The sequence below is a fragment of the Taudactylus pleione genome, unplaced genomic scaffold (assembly GCF_031769625.1).
Source record: "Taudactylus pleione unplaced genomic scaffold, aTauple2 ptg000707l, whole genome shotgun sequence".
NCBI classification, from domain to species: Eukaryota; Metazoa; Chordata; class Amphibia; order Anura; family Myobatrachidae; genus Taudactylus; species Taudactylus pleione.
In genome coordinates, this window is record NW_028285109.1 from 15,886,030 (window position 1) to 15,911,859 (window position 25,830).

At 47.6% G+C, this 25,830-nt stretch overlaps 1 protein-coding gene across 1 annotated transcript in view; it reads right to left on the reverse strand.

Annotated features, from left to right (window-relative positions):
• The window catches only part of SUSD6 (sushi domain containing 6), a 49,352-nt gene extending 30,260 nt beyond the window's left edge, over positions 1-19,092 (reverse strand). The window contains exon 1 of the mRNA XM_088456575.1: positions 18,885-19,092. The gene's annotated coding sequence lies outside the window, so the exon portion shown is untranslated. The remainder of the gene's footprint in view (positions 1-18,884) is intronic.
• Between the last annotated feature and the right edge of the window lie 6,738 nt (positions 19,093-25,830).

Here is a 25,830-nt window from a genome sequence, read left to right on the forward strand (position 1 = left end):
AGTAAAGTGGCAGTTGATGGTCCAACCTCGACGTCATTAGATCTACCTAAGGGAGACCACAACGCTACATTAGTTGTTGAAACACCTGTGGATTGAGCATCCATTCTCCCGGATGAATGTCTTGTCGACTGAGGTAGTCGGCCTCCAAATTTTCTACCACTGAGATGAAAATTGCTGATATCGCCACAGCAAATTCCTCTGCCCATAGAAGAATGCAGCTTACCTCCCTCATGGCAGACCGACTCTTGGTGCCGCCTTGTCTGTTGATGTACGCCACAGCCATGGCGTTGTCGGACTGCACTCTGATATCACGGCCCTTCAACAGAGGATGTGCTACCTGAAGAGCATAGAATACGGCCCTTAGCTCCAGAATGTTTAAGGGCAGTACCGCCTCCAGTCGAGTCCAGCGGCCCTGAAAGCGTCTTCCCCAAGTCACTGCACCCCATCCTCTTAGACTGGCATCTGTGGTGAGGAGAATCCATTCCCACATTGCAAACTGCTTGCCTGTCAATAGGGGAGAGGAATTCAGCCACCAAAGGAGAGATGTTCGAGTCCTGGGTGACAGTTGAACTCGCTGGTGAAGAAAAAGGTAGGACCCTGACCACTGAGAGAGGAGGTCCAGTTGGGATGGACGGGCATGGAACCTCCAGTATTGGATGGACTTGAAGGTCGCAACCATCTTCCCAAGAAGGCGAATACACAGGTGTACTGACACCCTGCGATGACGCAGTATCAATCGCACCATGTGTTGGATGGAGGTGACCTTTTCCTGCGGAAGAAATACCTTCTGCTCCATAGTGTCCAAAATCATCCCTAGGAAAGGCAGACGCTGAATAGGCTATAGATTAGATTTTTGGTAATTCAGGATCCATGCGTGTTGTAACAGAAGACTCTGTTACCCGGATGTCCTACAGTAATTGAGTGACTGACGGAGCCTAGAGAAGCAGGTCGTCCAAGTACGGGATGATAGTAACCCCCTGAATCCGAAGAAGGGCCATCATTACTGCCATGACCTTTGTGAACACTCCTGGTGCTGATGAAAGACCAAAAGGTAAGGCATAAAATTGAAAATGAGAGGCCCGTACTGCGAACCGAAGGAATGCCTGATGAGGAAGCCAAATGGGAATGTGGAGATAGGCATCCTTTATGTCCAAGGATACGAGAAGCTCGTCCCTCTCGAGCCCTGCAATGACAGACTGCAGGGACTCCATTCTGAACTTGAAGGTCCGCAGGTTTGAGATGTTTCAAGTTCAGAATGGGTCTCACTGAGCCGTCCGGCTTGGGAACTACAAACAAGCTGGAATAAAAGCCTTGACCCTCCTGATGGATAGGGACATGCACTAAAACTCGAGAAGACCGTAGCTTTTCTATTGCTTCCTGTATTATAACCCATTTGTCCGCTGATAAAAAAAGAGGAGGTGGTTGGATCTGAAAATCCAACTTCAACCCCTGAATAATGATGTCCTGGACCCACGCGTCCAGACAAGACTTGATCCAAACTTCTTTGAAATTGCGAAGGCGAGCTCCCACCAGGAGAGAAGGAAGCGCCTCATGCCGGAGGCTTAACTGAAGACTTATCCTGCTAGGAGGAGGATGCAGTGGCTCTACCCCTGCCTCTGGAACCACGGAAGATAGTGGGAGCTCCTCTTCCACGACCCCTGAATCTCCCTGGGATACGAAAGGACCGAAAAGGACGGTCCAGCAAAGGGTTTCCTAGGAGGAGGAGCAGCAGATGGGAGATAAGTGGACTTACCACCTGTGGCTTGAGATATCCACTTGTCCAGTTCCGTTCCAAACAGAGCTTCCCCTGTGAAAGGAAGCGCTTCCACGGCTCTCTTAGATTCCTCATCCGCCTGCCATTGTCTCAGCCACAGGGCTCTGCGGGCTGAGACAGCCAAAACCGAGGATCTAGAGGAAAGACTACAAATATCTCTTTTAAAGCCTCTCCAAGAAAAGAAGCAAACTCTGCAATCTTTTTTCCGCTAGATGAACCAGATCCTCCGCCGGAACACCAGTCTTAAGGCCCTCAGCAAGCTGATTAGCCCATGCTTCCTCCGCCTTGCTGGCCCAACAGCTGACTAACGCAGGTCGAAGGGACACCCCCCTACAGTGTACATAGACTTTACGACAGTTTCTAACTTCCTGTCAGAAGACTCGTTTAAAGAAACTGCTTCTGGAACAGGGAGCACCGTCTTTTTAGACAGACGTGACACTGAAGGGTCCACTGAAGAAGGTGTTTCGCGTAATTTCCTGCTCTCTGCAGGAAAGGGATAGTAGGATAAAAGTTTATGTGAGATCTGAAACTTTTTATCTGGGTGTTTCCACGCTGAGGTAAGGATCTTGTCCAATTCCTCAGACACTGGAAAGGAGGCTGCTAGTCTTTGTTTCTTATTAAAGATAGACGGCCTAACTTCCACAGGGTCCATGTCCGTAACAACTGGCGTATAGCTGCAATTAGCGCCTCTACACCCTGAGATACAGGCACCGCTTCCTCTGGCGCCTGTTCCTCTATAGGGTCCTGTACCTCCACTTCCTCTGTATCAGGCATGTCGTCCTCTTCCGGATCATCCCACATAAGGGGAATCGGTATTAGTCTCCTAGCAGGGACACTTAAGGACAATGCCACGGAAGGAACCTAGGCTGACATAACCCTTGTGAGCCCTTCTACAGAGCTGGCTAAAGACCGCGCCCAGTCTGGTTCAGAGAAGGCAGATCTCTGAGATCTTTCAACCTCTCTCTTCCTGGGAACTGGATGATTTGGATGATAGTCCCTGTGTAAACTTCTCTGCACAATTCTTACAGGAGAAAGCTTTTTGTGCAGCCTTAGACCCCTTTGAAGTCATGTTACCAATTCACTGTACACACACACACACACACACACACACACACACACACACACACACAGTCTGTTTAGAAAGAGAAATTAAAGGCACAGAGGGAGGTTATGCTATTAACCCAGCCCAACCAGCGCTGATGCAGAGACCAGTGCTGTGTAACACAATATAATGGTCTGTAATCGCTGTGTAAGCACAGTCTAACCTGCGCTTCACAAGTCTAACCCCACTGTGCAGTCACAATCTGGGCAGACAGGTCTCTCTTCTGCGTTTGGCAGCAGCCTGTGTCTTCTAAAATGGCCACCAGCCTCCTTCTGGGAGCGCTGGGCCAGCTGGGAGGCAGGAACAGAACTGTGTGTTATGCTCCGCCCCCTCCATTCTGGCACCTTTCAGCGCTGTTGCTGCTTTTTAATGCCAGTCTCATTTTCTCCTGGCTACCCTGCTACTCAGGGTGTAGAGTCACTAACCTTCTTGCTGCCAAATGCTGCCGGCGGCGGGCTAAGCTAATGGGGAAACGCGACAAGTGCCGCTAGCAGCGCATCTGGGTACCCACCAGAGACAGTGGTCTCTGTAGCTGAAGACCTCAGTGCATGCCGCAAGCAGTGGCAGTGAGGTCTCCCCGGCAGCTCCAACGAAGCAGACAGGCAGGGGCAGTGACTGCCTGTCTGATCCTCTTGCTGATCGAGGATCCTTGATTTTTTAGAAGACAGCTCTTTGTATGTGACCAGCTCCCTTGGCACAAAATTAAGACTGGCCTGTAGGGGGGTATAGAGGGGGAGGAGATAGCTACTATTCAGATTTATTAAAGTGCCAGCTCCCGGTTATCGCACATCCATACCCCCACTGTACTGAGACTCCAATGTCCCCTAGTGGATGAAGGAGAAAGGGGTATTACTTGTTATCACTCCATATTCCAATTAAACCATTTCTATGGCCACTTTTTATTTTGATATGGGTTGTTATTGAATGTATCAATAGCTGCCCATGCCTGCTCATGGAGAGGGTCGCCATGCAGCACATAACCGCCATGTAAGCCTTTGCTGCCCAGCAACACCTTCTAGGTGCTATGTGAGGAGAGTGCACAAAGGGGAAGCTATGAGAGACCCTAGAGAGGTCCCCTAGAGACACCTAGAGTGTGGTCATCAACTGCCAGACTAACACCTCCTTGAAGAAGGCACCTGTGCCGAAACGCGTTGGAGTCCCTCACATCAAACCCGGCACCGATCCAGGCTGACCTCCACTAAAGATTCCCATCCCCACCAGGGACCACCAGTGCAGAAAGCTCTCAGCCCACCCGCCTGCTGGTCCGCACCGCTCACACCTCCAGTGACCGGCTCCACCCCGGACCAGCCTCTCTCCCTCCCTGCTCCCAGCCGTGCTCAGCAACTCACTCCTGGCCAGGGTTGTCTCCACCGTCGATCCCCATTTCCATGAGGGACAGTCAGTGATAAGAGCACCCCGCACATCTGGCCGCAAGTCCGCCCAGCCAACATAGCCAGTGACCAGCGCCATCCCGGTCACACTTTCCACATCCCCCCTCCTCCCTGGCTTTTTTTTTAATCAGTATCCTGGGCAGACCACCCCCCAGTGGTGGTCCCAGCACACACGCTGCAACCCAGCCTCCCAGCGGCTCTCCCATCCACACCTCTGGCTCCGCACCACCAGCGGCACGACCAAGAGCCAACTTCAGCTGCATACTGCGGTAGCTGACCTCCGCAGACCAATCAGAACAGCCGTGCACCTGCAGCACACCAGCAACACGCTGATCCAGCTCACCAACAAACCTGCAGCTTCCAACCTATCTGCAATGGCCGCAACGTCGACTTACATCACCATAACAAAAAACCTACCGGTAGGCAAGTACTGCCAAGACTCACACCAACACGCGGGATGCCGCACAGGTGTTCGAACCCACTCTGCAAATCCCCCCACCCCCAGCAGGGGTGACGTGCAAGGTGACTGAACCGCACGGGAAGGAGCCCCCTAAAAGGGTCCACCTACCTCCCCAGTCTCATCACCACTCATCACTGAACCCCACCCACCTGCCCGGGATCTTAACAGAGCAGCATTGTGACTACTCAATAAAAGATTTTGCCCAAAATTACTGTGCCTCGCTGGCCTCATTTTGATCCTATTTCATTCCCCTTTTCACATTATTCCAACTACACTCCATACCCAATCACACCCTCCTTCTCACTCCCAAAACACCACCACCACCAGAAGAAACATTCCAATTAACACCACTCACAAACACACACAAGTCATCACCATCACCACTACAAGCAGGAAGAGCACACCTTACCCCCCCTACTGCCAGACTTACCCACCTGCCTCCTAGGCTCTCATTTAAGCATACTGGTTCAATTTTGGGTACACACTAGATGTGTGTACCTGGAAATGCACGATGCAATGAACGATATTATTGTGTGGTTGTTTGACACTGCACGGTATGTCATCCACCAGCTGCTTGTACGAGCATGGGGTCGATCATCAAATTGACGTCAACTCGATCTGACTATGCGATGAACGACCCTGTGGGAGCGTGCATGGTTGGTCATAGTGCAAACACACTTGCCGACATGGATGCTATGTCAGCCCGATCCACTGGGTTGAGTGACTTATCGCCTAATCTATAACACAATTTAACAGCTTGGAATAACTTCTGGGAAAATAGCTTGGACAACTCCATTAAGGACACACAGTACTTTATATAAAGGTGTGTTAGTAGCATAGTTTATTGTTTTATGACTATTTTCACTGTGAACACTCCCATTGAAAGTCAATACCAATCAGTTTTATTGCAATGAGGCTCTATATAAAGACAAAGATCTTACTGCATGAATGTAGATTTAGAGTCCGATTCAGCTTTAGGGATAGAGTAAGATATAAGCAAGTAAATGTGAACCAGGAAAACCATGTTGCAATGCAAGGGGTGCAATTACATACATTTTTTTGCATGCAATTGCTGATCATCATTTACTCCCATACGTTACCAGATTTTCATTCCAACCAGCCAACTAGTTGGATGAAAGTTGGTCTAGTGTGTGGCCAGCTTAACTTGCTATATCTTACTCTATTCCCAAAGCTGAATCAGGCCCTTAGTTTGTATGATCAAGTGCTATATGGTAACAGAATATTGCCAGCATAGGCTGAAATAATCTACCTTTAGACACATTACATAGCCCAAAGATAGTATTATTAGTGTTTGGATCCACCGCGTGACGACTGAGGAGTGCGTTTGTTTAATGCCCCATTTTTGAAGCGCTGACAATTTTGGGATTGAAACTCCAGAGCACCCACCTCACACTTCTTTTTAGGTCCCAAATAAAGCAACAATTCTAAGATATTATTACAACTTGCACTGTTCATTTTGGGTCGTGAGCAGTTTAAATTATGATGACAAAAGAATTTTTAGTATAAAAAAAAAAAAAAGAAAAAAAAAAAATGAGACTGTCCTTGAAAAACAGGGACAAATGTGAGTCCTACTCATGTTTCACACAACGTTCTTTTTCTACCACAGACCTGCCTCTTCCATACAGTCCCTGCTCACCGTTTTACGTTGGTGTATTCAAGAACAACTGCCTCATGCTTCATCATTAGGGAACCAACATTGCTGCTAAAAAGCTAAACCTCACAGGGAGGACGGTGCAGTCCTTTCATAGTACACGGAGTAAGATTTGTATAGGAAAGGAAAAGGGTGATATACCACTGTTTAAAAAGTGTCTTATTTACAGCAGGGTTTCTAGGTGTTGCTTTGTCTGCAGTGATGTACACACGGTGACACAAAGTTGTATGAGTAATGCAGGTTACTTAGTACTTATTGTCTGCACTTACGTTAGTTGAGGATAATCTAACTAGTAAAATGGCACATCCTGACTGGCTGAATTCGCTTTTATACGAGGGCTGATTGAAAAGTAATGAGACTGCCTTTGTCTTTCTGTCCCATAGGTAGACGTGGCAATGCTACGCTGGTTATTGTGAAGCTCATACATCCATGTGTCTGCACCTGCGGTTGCACTGCCGTAGTCTTTGTTTGGTCACAGCGAGTGGAAGATCTTCGTATGTTTCATGTTGGCGGATGAGGAAGACGTGTCTGAGATTACGTCAGAGATGTGTGATTGAATTTTGTGTTAAACTTGGAAAAAGTGGAAATGAAACTCATGAAATGTTACGGCAAGCATACGGTGGAGAAACAATTAGCCGCGCTGCAGTATTTCAGTGGTGTAAGCACTTCAAAGAGGGTAATACGCGAGTGACTGATGAAGCGCGTTCTGGGAGACCATCCATCACGGTTACAGATGTCAACATTGTCAAAGCTGCAGAGATGTTGCAAAATGACATAAGGTTATCTTTATGCAAACTTTCGGCTTCACTTGCAATCTCATTCGGAGGGGTTCAGTTTATTGTGACAAAGGAACTGAAAATGCATAGCGTGTGTGCCAGGTGGGTACCCCAAAATATATTTCACAGAATAGCAGATGTGACGACGAGTTGAACACCGTTCAAATGTCGGAGCAGTTACCAGATTTCCTGACATCAATTGTGACGTGTGATGTATTGTGGCTTCGTCATTATGATCCGGAATCAAAACAATGGTCCAGTGTATGTAAACATGCAAAGTCGCCTCAGCCCAAAAGATTCCATGTGATTCCTTTGGCGTGTAAAGTCATGCTGCTGCTGTTCTTTGATGCACACGGTATGATCCTACAGCACTGGAACGTCCTGAGAACCCATTTGGAGGAGCCATGAGGAAGAAAAGACATTTGCTGAAGAAACAGTTTAAGGTGGTTTTTGCACCAAGACAATGCCCGACCACGTGTTGCTGCTGTTGCATTGGCAGCACTGACTGACATTAATGGGACAGCACTGGAACAGCCTCCATATAGCCCGGACTTAGCGCCCTGTGATTTCTGGGCATTCCCAACCCTGAAAAAACAATAACTGCGCAGAAAGAAGTTCTCAACAGAAGATGAAGTGAAAAATGACACATCTGTAACACTAACAGTGATGTCACAAAACAGCTACTGCACGTCTTTGTATCATTGTTGAAACACTGCAAAAAATGTATTGAATGTGAAAGACGCTACTTTGAAAAAGAAAAATGTTCAGATCCTGTGGAGTCATCGGGTTCTGAATAAAAAAATCAGTCTCATTACTTTTCAATCAGCCCTCGTATATATTAATAAACCATTTGCTGAAAATATAGGCAATACGTTATAAATGATGCTCTAGTCAGCCTGAAGAGTGACTACGAAGAGGGTATTAATATATTAAATCCAGTCATCGCAATATGTCTTTTGCATCTGCTTTATTTTGCGACAAGTGTGACCGGCTATTTGTTTTAACACCCATTTATGTACTTCATACCCCAAACCATTGTGCTGCACTCAGTGTGACGTAGTGTCAGCAGGATGTTGTATATTTACAGATCTGTTTTATGTTGCATTTAATGCCACACAAACACACACTAATGGTCACCAATATTAAAATCTGATCACTAGCTATCATTATCTAGCACAGTTTAAAAAAAAGACAGAACTTTATATCGCTCTTGAAGGTTTGATACATCTCCCCTTTAGACTCCACTATCAGCCAGTCCCAGTCACAGAATATCCTTCGTTACCTTCTACACAGAAATTCACTCCATTACCTGCAGTACACAACCTTTATCTATCAGTGAGGATATACATGTTCCATGATCTCTCCCATACATGGCCACTTTCTCTTCTTGTATTTATATTATTAAATTACCAGTTATTTATATAGCGCACACATATTCCGCAGCGCTTTTACAGAGAATATTTAGTCATTCACATCCAGTCCCTGCCCCAGTGGAGATTACAATCTATGTTCTCTATTACTTGAACATACACATCCACAGCTACTGTCAATTTTTCTTTATCATTGAGAGCCAAATAACCTACCAGTATATTTTTGGAGTGTGGGAGGAAACCGGAGTACCTGGGAGAAACACAAGCACGGGGAGAATATACAAACTCAACACACTTATTCAATTAGGTGCGAGAATACCAAAAATCACGCACCTGCGGCTTTTTCCTGCAGAACTTTATATCTCTCTTGAAGGTTTGATATGCAATACAATTAGATACAGGGTTTCAGACTTTGAGCGCCGGGAGGTTTTTTCCCTCACACCGTCAGATCAAGTCTGATTTTTCCTAAAATCGTTAACTTTAGGAAAAATCAGCTGGACTTGCTCTGGACCTCCGGCGGCACCCCCAGAGGACTAATTAAGCATTTGGAAGTTTCCAATTAGCTTAATTTGTCCTTACTCGCCTTCCGAAGCGTTGTCTTCTTACTCCAGCTTTGAGACTCGGTCTCCTGTAGCAGCAGTGAGTATGTCAGTGTGTGTGTACGTGTGCGTGTGTTACCCCCCCCCCCCCGTGTGTCGTCCCTCCTTGTAACCGGAGCTGGGAGAACTACATCTCCCAGCAGCTCTTGCAGCTCCCAGCAGCCCCCTCCTCAGTGGCAATATGGAGGGGAGGCCACCGGGAGCTGGGGAGACCCCTGGACAAGTATCTTATTTATTTTTATTTTTTTCCAGCTCTGAAAACTCAGCGACCACTTTTTTTTTCAATTGGATATCGCAGGTATCAGGAGCGAGCATACCTGTGGTAATCCAAAATGGGTTCAAGGTTTTTTACCTCACTAAACCGCGCACCCAATTGGATATGATCCATAGGGCCATGATGGGAATCAAACCCAAGACCTCAGTACTGTGAGGCAGTAATTCTAACCATTATACCATCAGTGATAGCCACAAGACCTCGTTCCACTCTGCAGACAAGAAAATTATGTTCCGGTCTTTGCCTGGAGCTCAATGTTTTCTACTCTAAGGGGTCCTTAATCTTTGTCTTTGGGGACCAAAATTTATTAAATAATACACTTACTTTTACAAATGTCTCTAAATTAAATGTACTATTAACATAAATAAGGAATATTAATATGCAGGCTTGGAAATAACCACTAAAACATGATTAAAAACCAAAGACTATTAGGGCGGTATTCAATTGATATAGCGCGCCCGATCTCCAGTCTAAAGTGATGGAAGATCGCGGGGTGCTATTCAATTGTTGCTGTTTTTCGCGGATATCACGCCCAAAGTGGACAGGTTTAGCCACATAAAACAGCTACCCCCGACCAAAGTGCTGGGCGCGATCGCAAAAATTGATGTTTGGGCGTCCAAACATGTCACTTTTCGCCCATTTCAGCTCGCACCCCCTTGGGGTTGCGAGATGAGATGGTGCGCTGGCACCTGATCGCGCCCCAAGGACAAACAATTGAATAGCTCCTGTCGGGCGCATACAGGAGTGCAACAATTGAAGAATGCCCTTAGTTGGCAGTACAAAATAAATTTGAAGCTCCAGGAAAACACCCTGACTGCCATGGATACACCTGCTCTAGGTAACATTGTAGTGCAGATTCAGGTGTGAAATGTTATGAAATAGCATGCACTGCTGATACTAATACAGCTATATAATATGTAACACTGCCTAAACACATGCAAATCGTACATAATCAGGACTGTATTACCACAGGAGATAGTAGCTGAAGTGATACATTCCAGCCAGCTGCTGCACAGCTCTGCGAGGGAGGCAATTCAGTTGATCGCGATGCTGGCTATGTGCAGTCATAACGCTGATTACAGCGGCACGTCATCACTCGTATTGCCTCACACCCCCCTAGGGGAGCACAGTAAAATGAGCCATGTGCTCTCCCATTATTATACATGATGTGCGCAGCTGCTGCACATCGCGGATAACTTACAGTGGGTATCGAGTGATCGGCAGATATATCTGTAGATCATGGTCGTTCATGTACACTGAACGACCATCATCTTCCAGGCAGCTGCGGGACCCGCTGGCCAGGGGCGGGTCCGCCCCCCTCCCCGCAGCTGCATGTGTACGACGGGCACCAGATATATTGGCCGATCAATTGATCAGCCAATATATCTGTCAGTGTGTACCCAGCTTTACTCACACCTAAATGTCATTACATCTATGTATGCACAATGCCCCTAGTGCCTATTAGTCCAGCAGGCACATCTCAAGCTGCATGCCTACTTCAATGTCTTTGGTAACAATGCAATCTTTGCAGGTTGATCCATGCTCCAGAAAACATGCTGAGTAGACGCAGTAAAACAGTCAAGTCCAATTCTACCGTACAATGACTAAAGCTGGCCATACACCAAACCAAATCTGATAAGCAAATGACAATCAGCAATTTGCTCCCAAATACCAGAAAACACAAAAAAAGGTCATTCAGGCAACTCGGTTAAATCTGTGTGATTTAAAAAAAAGAAACTTGTCTGAACAACAGATTTCGTCCGTTTTCCAGTGTTTAGGAGCAAATGGCTGATTGTCATTTGCTCCCATGCATTTCGGGATTTTCATTCCAACCAACTAACTAGTTGGATGGTTGGAGGAAAATTGGTCTGGTGTATGGCCAGCTTTACACCAGTCCCTTTATCCACTGAAAATTTGTGGATGATGCAACTTATGTTCCATAAAAAGTACAATGCCTGGGACTTCTTCAGAGGCTGAGCGTTCAAGTCCTTTTGCAGGGAAGAGGAAGAAAAACAAATCAACTGTACTGTGTGTCAATGTAATCTTTGCACCCTTACAGATAGTCTTGGTTGTGGGTAGGGTCCGTGCCACTCCTCTAAACAGAGGTAGACTAGTCCATTTTACCTCTACTGCGAGTTGTAAGGGGAATCCAAAATCCCCTTGGGGTAACACACATATATATATATAAAAAAAAAAAAAGAATGAACTCTTGGGCACAGGTTGGCTAAAGGTAGTGTTCATTCTACGGGGGAATGGCCACCTGTCCATCACTCTGGGAGGCATGCCCAGGACTCATGGAGACGCTGGGCTGCCCACAAGAAAGAGAAATATGTGGATTGCATAAGGGGATTTAAAGCTGGGTACAAACCATACGATAGCACTACCCATCGACGAGATGTAATATACAATGGAGTGCACAGTACACACTGCGCGATCCGGTTTATAACGGCGCAATGCATCATATTATATACTGCATGTAAATACACATGGTCATTCATTGCACCGTCCCATCTGACATGCAGGACAGCAGATGGGACAATGCGATGAACGACTGTCGTGAGCAACAGATCGGGCATACACACTATATGATGTGTACAATATATTGTCCTGATCCGCGTTGCAACATAGATTGTATGATACATAATATAGTTTGTACCCAGCTTTAGATTCTGTGGCAACAACTTTTTGACTAGTTGCTGGAGCTGCCTTTATCACTCCAGAGGTCCCCTGGCAGATTGGATAATTCATAAAGTGTACATGGCTTAAGGCTGCAATCCCCTAATGCTGGGTACACACTGTGCCGACAGATCCACCTACAGGCGGATCCACAGACACAGCAGCCAATCAGGTAAGCTCTACAGATTTTTCGATCGGCCACTCGATGTGTGTTTCTTGACATCGCAACTGGGCAGGCATTTGAATTTGCCCCTGCAAAAAGAATGTCTGCGCTGGTGTTCACCAAAAATTGCAATCAAATGGTCAAATTTTAATAAATGCAACAATTTATTATAAAATACATGAAGATTAGAACTGCAGTTCCTAAACTATAAGATATAAACACCACCCAGTGCATTTATGTTAAAACTAAAACATATTCCCCACAAAGGGATAAAGATACATGAATAATATATTCCTCCAGTGAACATGAATGTCCGTGGAAGAACCAATCAGAAAATATTAAAATATAATTGCATACTTGGCTTTCCCAATATCCAAAAGGGACAACAGCCGGCAGAGAGTGTCTAATATTGTAAAGCACTCACCGCTTCACCATAGATGGTTAATTTAGGTTCCAGGGGAATGTCCCATATAGTTCCTAACGGATGAGTGAAGTCAAGCTGACTGTTGAAAAAAGACACAGCGTGGTTTGCTCCAGCAATATTTGATACAAAGTATTTGGATTTGCCCACCCAGTTAAGCTGTCAGTCACCGGCAGTCCCTTGCAGCAAGTGTACTGGCAGCCGGCCGACCATGCACATAGCCAGATGCGTGTGTATAATATATATATATATATATCTGCAGATATATATCGGCCAGCAGAGCAGATGCGATATGTCTGTGAACGACGCAGTTCATAGACATATCGGGGGTACACACCCGCCTACGCACTCGCGATTGATCGGCCATTCGTTGAAATGGCAGATATATCGCCCAGTGTGTACCCAGCTTAATGTAACAACAGTGTAGCGGTCATTGTAATTTTATCAAAGAAACACAGATACCTCAGATATACTATCCAATACATCTAACAATAGGATAGAGTCCTATTCGGTTAACACTTCTCACTAATCAGAATGTTAGACTGAATAGAGAAAGATAGAAATTCCATAAGAAAGGCCGACAGTATCATTATACTACAACCTACTCTGTGGAAGTTCACAAAGCATACAGCACATACAAATAGGAGTAGAGACCAGACAGATTTTTAAAACACTTCAGACTGAACATAGAACAGCTGCAATTAAACGCTTTGGGGAGAATTCAATTAGAACTGTGGTGATGTAGCTCCCAGGGCCATTCAATTAACTCCATCATGGCCAACATTTAACCCAGGAGACACACTTAACCGCGACTAACGGTGAGCTGCATCTCCCAAGTTAAGTTCTGGGTGCGATGCTGTTAACGTATGTAATAAGACGGCAACCCTGGAGCACTAGTTAGCCGGGATTTTTGCTCGCACCCTCGGAGGGTACAAGCAGAAATTCGATAGTCGTGGGCAATTGAATAGCATCGGGCACTTAACCCGGGAGCTAAATCTCCACGTTGCTAAATGATTTCCCCCCACAGATGTCTAGGTTGCGTTAAGATGAGAAGATTAAAGAATTACCTTCCTGAGGGTTTAGTTATAATAAAGGTAAAATATGAAGTGTTGGAGAATCTGCTGCTTGCTATGACCATGATATCCTGTAGATCCAAAGTGTTTGCCAATTACTATGCTAGCCTATATAAAGGTGTTGAACCACCTTTTCCCTAAATGCCCCTTAAAAGTTATCAAGCTTTAAATTACATTTTACAAAGCTGAAGACCTGTTATTCTGTATTTATCCTAATTGGAAATGCTCAATTCACCAACTGAGGAAGAGGAACTGGTAAATTGTAAAAAATAGTTTTTTGCCTACAAGATGCCATTTGAGCAGTTATGTGCATTATTTCTATGATTTAGGGTAAATTCACCAAAATACCTGAAGACCCGACAGCCAAACATAGATTAATGCTGAAGTAGGAGGTTTAAATTGAATGGAAACTACCAATTAAGCTCTGGTTTACAATTTGGCATGAGACAGCCAATAATTTATCTGCAGATGTGTAAACAAAGGCTACAACGCTATTTGTAAATGGCTTAATAATACCCCTTTTCCACCAAAATTACGGGTCTGACCCGGAGTTGGAACAGGGTTCCTATACAGGATCAGACTCAGAACTTAGCAGGCGCCAACTCGGGATATTCCCGAGTCGGTGCCGCTCACACCGCAGTCGGGTCTGCATAGACCCGGCTTGAAAGTGGAGATCACATCATCTCCAAGCGCCGCTGAAGCCGGACCAATCAGCCAGCTTGCGGCGCACTGCAGGTCATCAAGACCCGGAGTGCGCCGTACACACAGCAGGGTTTCACGGGTTACTCCCGTGTTAAACCTTGCTATTTACCTGGGTTATATTGCTGGGTCACTCGACCCGGCGATCCAACCCTCACCCCTTTTACACCAAGGAGCTGCCTGGGTTAACCCTGCAATAACCCGGGTTTTAGCTCCGGTGTAAGAGGGGTATAATATATACCCTATAACACCCATCCCATGTCTGTTGGTCTGGGCACTTTACATCACATACCCTGATTAAAGTCCATTAATAGTTCCAATCTGGCAATCAGCAGATGATCAATTAATAAACATAAGGGCACTAACAGTTATGACAGATCCAGTTATATATTTCGAGTCTATTAAGCCCTATTATTTCAAACGTAACAAGAAAGATAGCATCTCCTATACCAGTCGCAGCCAGGTACATAGCAGCAACTAAATGAAAGCAAACAACTATATCCTCTCCGTGCTCTATCCTATTATACACTCTGGCCATGCATATCAAATGCAGTCATATTGAACACTATTTTCAAAGAGCATGTTATGGTATGTGCTGCTTCCTATTTCCAGAAAAAGAATCCCTTATGCAGCTTTCTCCCGACACCTAACATTATTGGGAGAAGCTTTATTAGATCGGGAGCTTAGTGTTGACAAATTGGGAGATGCATTGATCAGTCTCATTCAGATTAAAAACAGCAACAATAATAGGAAAACAATCTAATTAAAAATTAATTTTACATTTTGAATTGCATACATATAAACACTAGTTCCTGTGAGCTAGTTGATTATATTATTTAAATGAAAATAATAAAAGTTCACATGAAGTTTAGAAAACAAGGAATACTTTTCCCATGCTTAAAGCAATGTGAGAGCACATAGAGCACAGCCATGTACTGCCTAGAGCACAGTTGTATACTGCCTAGAGCACATAGAGCAGCTGGATACTGCAGAGCACTGTGATAGCACAGCTATAGAGCACTTTGAGCTTAGTTGTGTACTGCACAGAGCACAGCTGTGTACTGCATAGAGCACTTTGAGCTTAGTTGTGTACTGCACAGAGCACAGCTGTGTACTGCCTGGAGCACTGTGAACACAGAGCAACTTTGTACTGTCTAGAGCGCTGTGAGCACACGGAGCTGTGCAGTGCCTAGAGCAGGCCTGGCCAACTAGTGGCTCTCCAGCTGTTGTGATACTACAAGTCCCAGCATGCTTTTCCAGCGTATCAGAGGGAGGGTATACTGGGATTTGTAGTTTCACAACAGCTGGAGTGCCACAGGTTGGCCAGGCCTGGCATGGCCTAGAGCACAGATATGTACTGCATAGAGGACTGTGAGCTCACAGAGCAACTTTGTACTGCCTAGAGCGCTGTAAGCACAGAGCACACAGCTGTGTACTGCCTAAAGCAGGGGTTCCCAACCACAGTCCTCAAGGCACACTAACAGTCCAGGTTTTAAGGATAGCCATACTTAAGCACAGGTGACTTAATTAGTACCTTAGTTATTTTGATTTAACCATCTGTGCTCCAGCATGGATATCACTAAAACCGGGACTGTTAAGTGTGCCTTGAGCACCGAGGTTGGGAATCACTGGCCTGGAGCGCTGTGAGCATATAGCACACAGCTGTGTACTGCCTAGAGCGCTGTAAGCACATAGCTGTGCACTGCCTGGAGCGCTGTGTGCACATAGCTGTGTACTGCCTAGAGCTCTGTGTGCACATAGCTGTGTACTGCCTAGAGCGCTGTAAGCACATAGCTGTGTACTGCTTACAGCGCTGTAAGCACATAGCTGTGTACTGCCTAGAGCACTGTGAGCATATAGCACACAGCTGTGTACTGCCTACAGCACTGTGAGCACATAGCTGTGTACTGCCTACAGCATTGTGAGCACATAGCTGTGTACTGCCTAGAGAGCTGTGAGCACATAGCTGTGTACTGCCTAGAGCGCTGTGAGCACATAGCTGCGTACTGCCTACAGCGCTGTGAGCACATAGCTGCGTACTGCCTAGAGCGCTGTGAGCACATAGCTGCGTACTGCCTAGAGCGCTGTGAGCACATAGCTGCGTACTGCCTAGAGCGCTGTGAGCACATAGCTGCGTACTGCCTACAGCGCTGTGAGCACATAGCTGCGTACTGCCTACAGCGCTGTGAGCACATAGCTGCGTACTGCCTACAGCGCTGTGAGCACATAGCTGCGTACTGCCTACAGCGCTGTGAGCACATAGCTGCGTACTGCCTACAGCGCTGTGAGCACATAGCTGCGTACTGCCTACAGCGCTGTGAGCACATAGCTGCGTACTGCCTACAGCGCTGTGAGCACATAGCTGCGTACTGCCTACAGCGCTGTGAGCACATAGCTGCGTACTGCCTACAGCGCTGTGAGCACATAGCTGCGTACTGCCTACAGCGCTGTGAGCACATAGCTGCGTACTGCCTACAGCGCTGTGAGCACATAGCTGCGTACTGCCTACAGCGCTGTGAGCACATAGCTGCGTACTGCCTACAGCGCTGTAAGCACATAGCTGTGCACTGCCTGGAGCGCTGTGTGCACATAGCTGTGTACTGCCTAGAGCTCTGTGTGCACATAGCTGTGTACTGCCTAGAGCGCTGTAAGCACATAGCTGTGTACTGCCTACAGCGCTGTGAGCATATAGCACACAGCTGTGTACTGCCTACAGCACTGTGAGCACATAGCTGTGTACTGCCTACAGCATTGTGAGCACATAGCTGCGTACTGCCTAGAGAGCTGTGAGCACATAGCTGCGTACTGCCTAGAGCGCTGTGAGCACATAGCTGCGTACTGCCTACAGCGCTGTGAGCACATAGCTGCGTACTGCCTACAGCGCTGTGAGCACATAGCTGCGTACTGCCTACAGCGCTGTGAGCACATAGCTGCGTACTGCCTACAGCGCTGTGAGCACATAGCTGCGTACTGCCTACAGCGCTGTGAGCACATAGCTGCGTACTGCCTACAGCGCTGTGAGCACATAGCTGCGTACTGCCTACAGCGCTGTGAGCACATAGCTGCGTACTGCCTACAGCGCTGTGAGCACATAGCTGCGTACTGCCTACAGCGCTGTGAGCACATAGCTGCGTACTGCCTACAGCGCTGTGAGCACATAGCTGCGTACTGCCTACAGCGCTGTGAGCACATAGCTGCGTACTGCCTACAGCGCTGTGAGCACATAGCTGCGTACTGCCTACAGCGCTGTGAGCACATAGCTGCGTACTGCCTACAGCGCTGTGAGCACATAGCTGCGTACTGCCTAGAGCGCTGTGAGCACATAGCTGCGTACTGCCTAGAGCGCTGTGAGCACATAGCTGCGTACTGCCTAGAGCGCTGTGAGCACATAGCTGCGTACTGCCTAGAGCGCTGTGAGCACATAGCTGCGTACTGCCTAGAGCGCTGTGAGCACATAGCTGCGTACTGCCTAGAGCGCTGTGAGCACATAGCTGCGTACTGCCTAGAGCGCTGTGAGCACATAGCTGCGTACTGCCTAGAGCACTGTGAGCACATAGCTGCGTACTGCCTAGAGCACTGTGAGCACATAGCTGCGTACTGCCTAGAGCACATAGCTGTGTACTGCCTAGAGCACTGTGAGCACATAGCTGTGTACTGCCTACAGCGCTGTGAGCACATAGCTGTGTACTGCCTACAGCGTGCCTGGCCAACCTATGGCTCTCCAGCTGTTGTAATACTACAAGTCCCAGAATGCTTTTCCAGCTGATCAGTAGTTTCATAACAGTTGGAGAATGGAGAGCCACAGGTTGGCCAGGCCTGGCCTAGAGCACAGCTGTGTACTGCATGTAGCGCAGTTGTGTGATGTTTAAAGCAGTTATCTACAGCTTAAAGCACTGTGAACATATAGGGTGGAATTTAATTGTTTTTGCATGCCCAAATCATCTGTCTAAACTGACGGGAGGGGAATATTCAATTGATACGCGGGTTTTCACGCAGGTTGTGCCCAAATAGACCGGGATTAGTCGCATAAAGCAACTAAACCCGTCTAAAGTCCAGCTTAGTGCGCCCAATCGATATTTTGGGCACCCAAAAAAGGGACTTTTTCGCCTGTCTGGAGAAACAATTGAATAGCTGACAGTAGCGCAAAAACCCTGTGTTGAGCAAAAACAATTGAATTCCCCCCCTAGAGCACTGAGTACATATAGCACAGCTCTGTGCAGAATAATTCACAGTACATACATACAAAATGTCGCCAAGCACAGCCTACACTAGCCTGTATACAAGCAGAGCTGAGCATTGCACTTTGTACAGACAATACACAGCTGTATAGGAGGCAGCAGCGCTTCCTGTTCCTGAGTCACATACCTGTGTGTGTATATACACCCCCTCCCCCACCATACACTGCGGGGGGACACACAATGGCCCGTGACTCACCGCCTGGTCCCGGGACTCCGAGCTGCTCACCCTGCGGATCAGAGCCGGTGTCAGTGTGTACAGCCAGCTCCCGGGGACTCACTCAGCTCTCTCTCTCCGTGGTTGCTGCTGCTGTACCCGGAGGTGACGTCTCAGGGCTGCGGCGGGGGGAGCTGGGACCGCTCCTCCCTCTGACGCCACATTCCTTTCAGGGAAGTTTCGTGTCATAGCCTGGCATCCATGTTCTCGTCTCCCACCACCGTCTGTGTCATGGGCAGTCATAGCCATGACCACAGTGAGGGATTCATCACTTCATCACTGTTAGCTCTGCTACAGAACCCATGATCCTAATATAAGGAGCAGCACAGCCCGATTCAAATTTTGACACTGAAATTGTTATTACTCACAAATTACCCTATTTTTTTTTTGTACAGTCCGATTTCCCCTAATCAGTATATTGAATGCAGATAGCACTATAGTTTTTTATGTTTTAATGTTCTTTTTTTCAGTGCCAAATGCAAAGAATACTCTATAACCATGTAACAAACACCTTAAGATTCGGCTGCATATTACTCATCATTTTAGTAGTGATTAAAATTATATTTAGTCCACGATAGAGACGGCAGGGGCATTTCAATTGTTTTATTGCACCCTATCTTTCGCCTAAAGTGACGGGAGATCGAGGGTAGTGCCCATGTGTTATCACGCGTGTCGCACCCAAAGAGACAGGGTTTAGCCACGTAAAGCGGCTAAACCCATCTAAAGTCCTGGTTAGGGTGACAAACAGCAGTCAGGAGGATGCAAGCAGAAATGCAGACGGCTATTGAGTCCGAACAGAGGCCCTCATTCAGACCCGCTCGCAAGCGGGTCAATGCCGGTCCACTGGGCACGCGCTGCATGCGCAAGCCCCAGGGGCTCTCTACAAAAGGGGCGGGAGGAGCAGACAGCGGCAGGCGCATGGATTCAGGTAAGTGCTTTGTGTATGTCTGTGTGTGTGTTATGTAAGAGGCACTGTATAGGGGGCTCCGTATCACTATTGGGGGCACTGAATAGGGAGGACCACTACTGGGGGCAATGCATAGGGGTGCATCACTACTGGGGGCCTGCATAAGAGGGACCACTACTGGGGGCACTGCATACTGGGGGTACTGTATGAGGGGGACCAATACTGGTGGAACTGCATAGGGGGGCTGTATAAGGGGCACAGTATAAGGGAGCACTGTATAAGGGTGCACCACAGGAAGCACTGTATACAGGGCACTACAACATGGGGCACTGCTACTGGGGACATTGCATAAGTGGCACTACTACAGTGTGCATTGCAAGAGGGGCACTACTACTGGGGGCATTAAGGTGCATATGGAATGGAAAGGAATGTTCCCAAAAAGGGTGAGGGGTTGGCATGTTCACAAGCCCCATTTTCAGTGGCCGCGCCCCTCGTGCCATGTGACCATGCTCACTTTCCGGCGTACGCACATAGGGAGGGGGTATCTCCATTTTTCATCTTGCCCTGGGCTCCAGATACACTAGTTACTAGTCACATGTACTGTAACTATCAGATCACATACCAAAACACACCTAGGATAGGGATGGCCTTTGAATAGTGGTGACATTGCCGCTATTGCAATTTGTCATCACAAGGTAACCTTTTCCTGGTCTAATTATCGATAGTTGTTTAGTGCATATGGAAGTTTGCACTAGGGATGGCCATCGACGATTCATAATCATCGATGGTTTATGGCCGATGTTGAATGCTTTTACCATTGATGGGAGAGATGATTTCCCTCCATTGATGTTAAAGAATAACCAAATAGTTTTTTTTTTGTTTGCAAGGTGCCGGGACACGGAGCATAGCTCAGCCCCCGACACCTGTGAAGCCTTGTCCCTGGTTCTGATTGGTCCACGGGATGACCATCGGTTGGTGAAACCATCGATGGACATTCATTGCATAGTTGGTCACCATCAATGGCTACTTGCAAAAATGCCATCAATGGTAACCACACCGACAGCCATCCCTAGTTTGCACATTTGGAGCAGTGTGGCCTTATCAACCATTGCAATCGCAGCATCATATGGAAAAACGTGTATGATCTCCCACATCTTGGCTTTTGCAGAATCAGGGACACCCCCGTCTGACTTCCCTCTTTTAAACAATATGTCCCCCTAATAGTTGTTATCTGGTGATCTCTACACTACAGAAAATGCTAGGGAGGTCCAGAGATGGGAGGAGTTTAATACCGAGATCTTCCTCATCCTGCAATCAATAAATACAGGGATCACCTCATAAATGAGATATGTTGTCTTTTTTTCACGATATGCCTTGTTGGGCTTCCATATTATTCTTACACATTTTATGCATTTTCATTCAAACACATAAAAAGGAAAATGTGCTTTATTTTCTAGTACAGACTTTATTCTGAGAAGCTTTATGTAGCATTCATATTTGTTTTGCTGTTTTGAAAAGATGAATTGCTTCCGATGCAAGAACCACAGTATTTCTTGGTGGTGGTTAAAAAAACAACCATGATAGAGGTATATTCCAACTTAAAAAAATTCAGCTCTTTATAAGTTATGCATTCGGATATTATGCATTTCAGTAATAGCCATTTCATCATTCATTCATAAATAGTTTCAAACAATTGTATGTACAAGTATAGCTGATTTTGGGCCTGATTCAGACCCACTCGCGAGCGGTGGGTCGATGGTGTGCACTGCGCATGCGCACGACGGAGGGAGCTCCGTCGTGCGCATGCGTGAGACGCGACGAGCGAAGGACTTTCCTTCGCTCGTTGTGTCTGATCAAAGGGGGCATGCTGTCGATGTTGATTGACAGCACGCCCCCTTTGGTGGGCGTGCCGGGGGCGTGCCTCCCAGACGGAGGCGTTCCAAAGGGAACGCCTACCGTCAGAAGCCGGCCCCACTGACATCATTCAGAAGCCGGCCCCACTGACATCACTAGTGATGTCAGTGGGAGTGATTTTGGCTCTGATAGAAACTCAACCGCAGGCTTCGGCTCGCAGTGGTGATGGTCGCGATGGTCAAAGACCATCGCGACCATCCTGCACGCTCGTATAGGCTGTGGGTGGTGACCCACAGCTATACGAGCGTCCAGGAGGACGCTCCATAATTATGGAGGTGGGCCCTGATTCAGAGCGAGCGCTCTGGTCAGAGCGTCCGGCTCTGAATCAGGGCCTTTGTTTTCACAGGAAAAATAAACAATGGATAGTATGTTCATTTATTTTTACAGATTTTGGGACGTATCACTATTTTGTGGTCTTGTTAATTAATGTTAAGTTTAGTGAATAAAAAATACTGTGTGTAAATGTGCATTTGCCTGTATAAGAGATCTGTACTGCAGCAATGTCAAAGTCTGAATTTCCTTATATCCACCAATTGTGTCAAGTTAGATTGTTAACTTGCACTGACACTTTGCATTTATTGATAATAAAGGCTTCAAAGACTCTTATTTATTCCTATTTTAAGAGTATTGTTTTTATAAAGTACATAGCATCTATGTCCTTGCTGATGTGTTACTTTCCAACTGGAATAAATGTTATTTGTGAAAATACAACAACCATCTACTGTACTGTACCGTTTATAAGTTTCACATTTACTTTTTAAGGTAATTTAAAAGACTAAGTAGCGCCATCTGCTGGCAGTAAACAGCATTCATGGAATGAAAGCATTCTAGTTTTAATGTAACTTTTGGGGGCCTGAGCTCATGAAGAGTCCGAGGCAGATTGGGATGGAAAACACGCCCAGGAAATTTCTGAAGCAGCCTTAAATAGGAGGTGAGGTGAAGTCTTTGGTGGAGACGGGATCTGATGGCATATCTAAATGGGTCTAATGTTATATAAGAGAAATGTGGAAGAGTATGATGGCATATAAAGGCATTTCAGGACCTCTGATGGCATATAAGAATGTGTTAAAAAGGGAGGGGCACCAAGCTGAAACCTTGCCCTGGGTGTCACACTCTGTTCGAATTGCGTGACTTTCCTTGTGAATTGCCGCAGGACAGAATTTCTGCCTGACCTTGTTTGAGAACCATGCACTGGCATCACCATCATGCAGTATGTAAGCTGATAGCATTCTTCCAATGGGAGTGCTCCTGCCTCAGCTGACCATAGCAGCCTATCAGTGACTTGCAGCGGATTCATTCATATTCTCTGTGAGAAATCCCAGAGCAATGTGTTGCTTCCTTGTGTTACCTGCTATTCTGTGGCTCCTTTGTGCAGTAACCATTACTGTTATCTGGCCCCATATCTGCAGTTGCTGTATCCTCCTGTGTCCTGTGCTGCTAAATTGCAGTTAGAGGAATATCAAGTCTTCCCAGAGTACTCACTCAGCAAACGTCTCACTTGCTTCCTATTCTCCAGCCCAGTGCAATCATCAGCTGCACTGATTAGAGGATTCCCGGGTGAACTTATACTCTCTGCCTGCTGTAGTCATCTCCCGCAAGTCTGTTCACTGCAGTCACCTCCAGCACGACTATAAGCAAACTATTTGTGTAGAAGTGCCAGTTTCTACAGCAAGCTCTTACTAGGGTATGCAGTCGTGGAGCCGGCGGACCTAATCCCGACAGCTGGCTTCCCGACTGCTTAATCTCAACGAGGGTGAAATGACATACCGATCGAAGGGACGCCGAGTGCGGATAGCCGCGGGGGGGGGGGGAGGGTTAGGTATAGGGCTCCGGGTGAGGGGACTTAGGGTTACCGGAATGACGTGTGATGCGAACGGCAAAGGGGCGTCTTTACAAAATAGCGAGCGCATTTTTCGACAGCTTGCTCAGACATAGAGGCGTCAACACACCGCAAAGAGCGAGCGCTGAATTTAAATATGCGGCCCCTTTTTTAGAACGACCATCCGCAAATACCGTCCAGCTCTGAATCAGGGCCTCTGTTCCCAGTTCAGTTCAATGCTGCAGAACAATAACCTGTCTCAATAATTGTTCCCGTCTAGAGTTACCTGCTCCTTCACACCACTGTACCTTGAAATACCCAGCATGAAGTTATTCCAGCTCCAGCCAGGTTTTGCCCATTCCGGTTTCAGTCTGGTTCAAGTATTCTTACCAACCTTCGGTGTATACCAGCTCCTGTACTGGGAACCCAGGCAGAGGGCTGCGACCTGCGTATTGAGTGTAGCGAAGTCTATACCTCCTTGCGGGGATCCCTGGCAAACACCACCAATACATTAGATTCTGCGCCTCTGCACTGGGTTAAGCCTCCCAGTACAGGTTTGTCCATATTTCATCCGAGATTCGTGACACCGGGTGACAGAAGCATAGTATAGTCTCTATCACCATCCTCCTTCCCTCACACCCCGGCTCCATCCTATCCTCCATCACCCTCCTCCTTCCCTCACACCCCGGCTCCATCCTATCCTCCATCACCCCCCTCCTTCCCTCACACTCCCGGCTTCATCCTTTCCTCCATCACCCTCCTCCTTCCCTCACACCCTTGCCATATCCTCTCCATCATCCTCCTTCCCTCACAGCCTGGCTCCATCCTATCCTCCATCACCCTGCTCCTTGCCTCACACCCTGGCTCCATCCTTTGCTCCATTACCCTGCTCCTTCCCTCACACCCTGGCTCCTTCCTATCCTCCATCACCCTCCTCCTTCCCTCACACCCCGGCTCCATCCTATCCTCCATCACCCTGTTCCTTCCCTCACACTCTGGCTCCATCCTATCCTCCATCACCCTGCTCCTTCCCTCACACTCTGTCCTGTCCTCTGCCATCACCCTCCTCCTTCCCTCACAGCCCGGCTCCATCCTATCCTCCATCACCCTCCTCCTTCCCTCACACCCTTGCCATATCCTCTCCATCATCCTCCTTCCCTCACAACCCGGCTCCATCCTATCCTCCATCACCCTCCTCCTTCCCTCACACCCCGGCTCCATCCTATCCTCCATCACCCCCCTCCTTCCCTCACACTCCCGGCTTCATCCTTTCCTCCATCACCCTCCTCCTTCCCTCACACCCTTGCCATATCCTCTCCATCATCCTCCTTCCCTCACAGCCTGGCTCCATCCTATCCTCCATCACCCTGCTCCTTGCCTCACACCCTGGCTCCATTCTTTGCTCCATTACCCTGCTCCTTCCCTCACACCCTGGCTCCTTCCTATCCTCCATCACCCTCCTCCTTCCCTCACACCCCGGCTCCATCCTATCCTCCATCACCCTGTTCCTTCCCTCACACTCTGGCTCCATCCTATCCTCCATCACCCTGCTCCTTCCCTCACAATCTGTCCTGTCCTCTGCCATCACCCTCCTCCTTCCCTCACAGCCCGGCTCCATCCTATCCTCCATCACCCTCCTCCTTCCCTCACACCCTTGCCATATCCTCTCCATCATCCTCCTTCCCTCACAACCCGGCTCCATCCTATCCTCCATCACCCTCCTCCTTCCTTCACACCCTGGCTCCATCCTATCCTCCATCACCCTCCTCCTTCCCTCACACCCCGGCTCCATCCTATCCTCCATCACCCTCCTCCTTCCCTCACACCCCGGCTCCATCCTATCCTCCATCACCCCCCTCCTTCCCTCACACCCCGGCTCCATCCTATCCTCCATCACCCTCCTCCTTCCCTCACACTCCCGGCTTCATCCTTTCCTCCATCACCCTCCTCCTTCCCTCACACCCTTGCCATATCCTCTCCATCATCCTCCTTCCCTCACAGCCTGGCTCCATCCTATCCTCCATCACCCTGCTCCTTCCCTCACACCCCGGCTCCATCCTTTCCTCCATTACCCTGCTCCTTCCCTCACACCCTGGCTCCATCCTATCCTCCATCACTCTCCTTCCCTCACACCCCGACTCCATCCTATCCTCCATCACCCTGCTCCTTCCCTCACACTCTGTCCTGTCCTCTCTGCCATCACCCTCCTCCTTCCCTCACACCCCAGCTCTATCATATCCTCCATCACCCTCCTCCTTCCCTCAGACCCCGGCTTCATCCTATCCTCC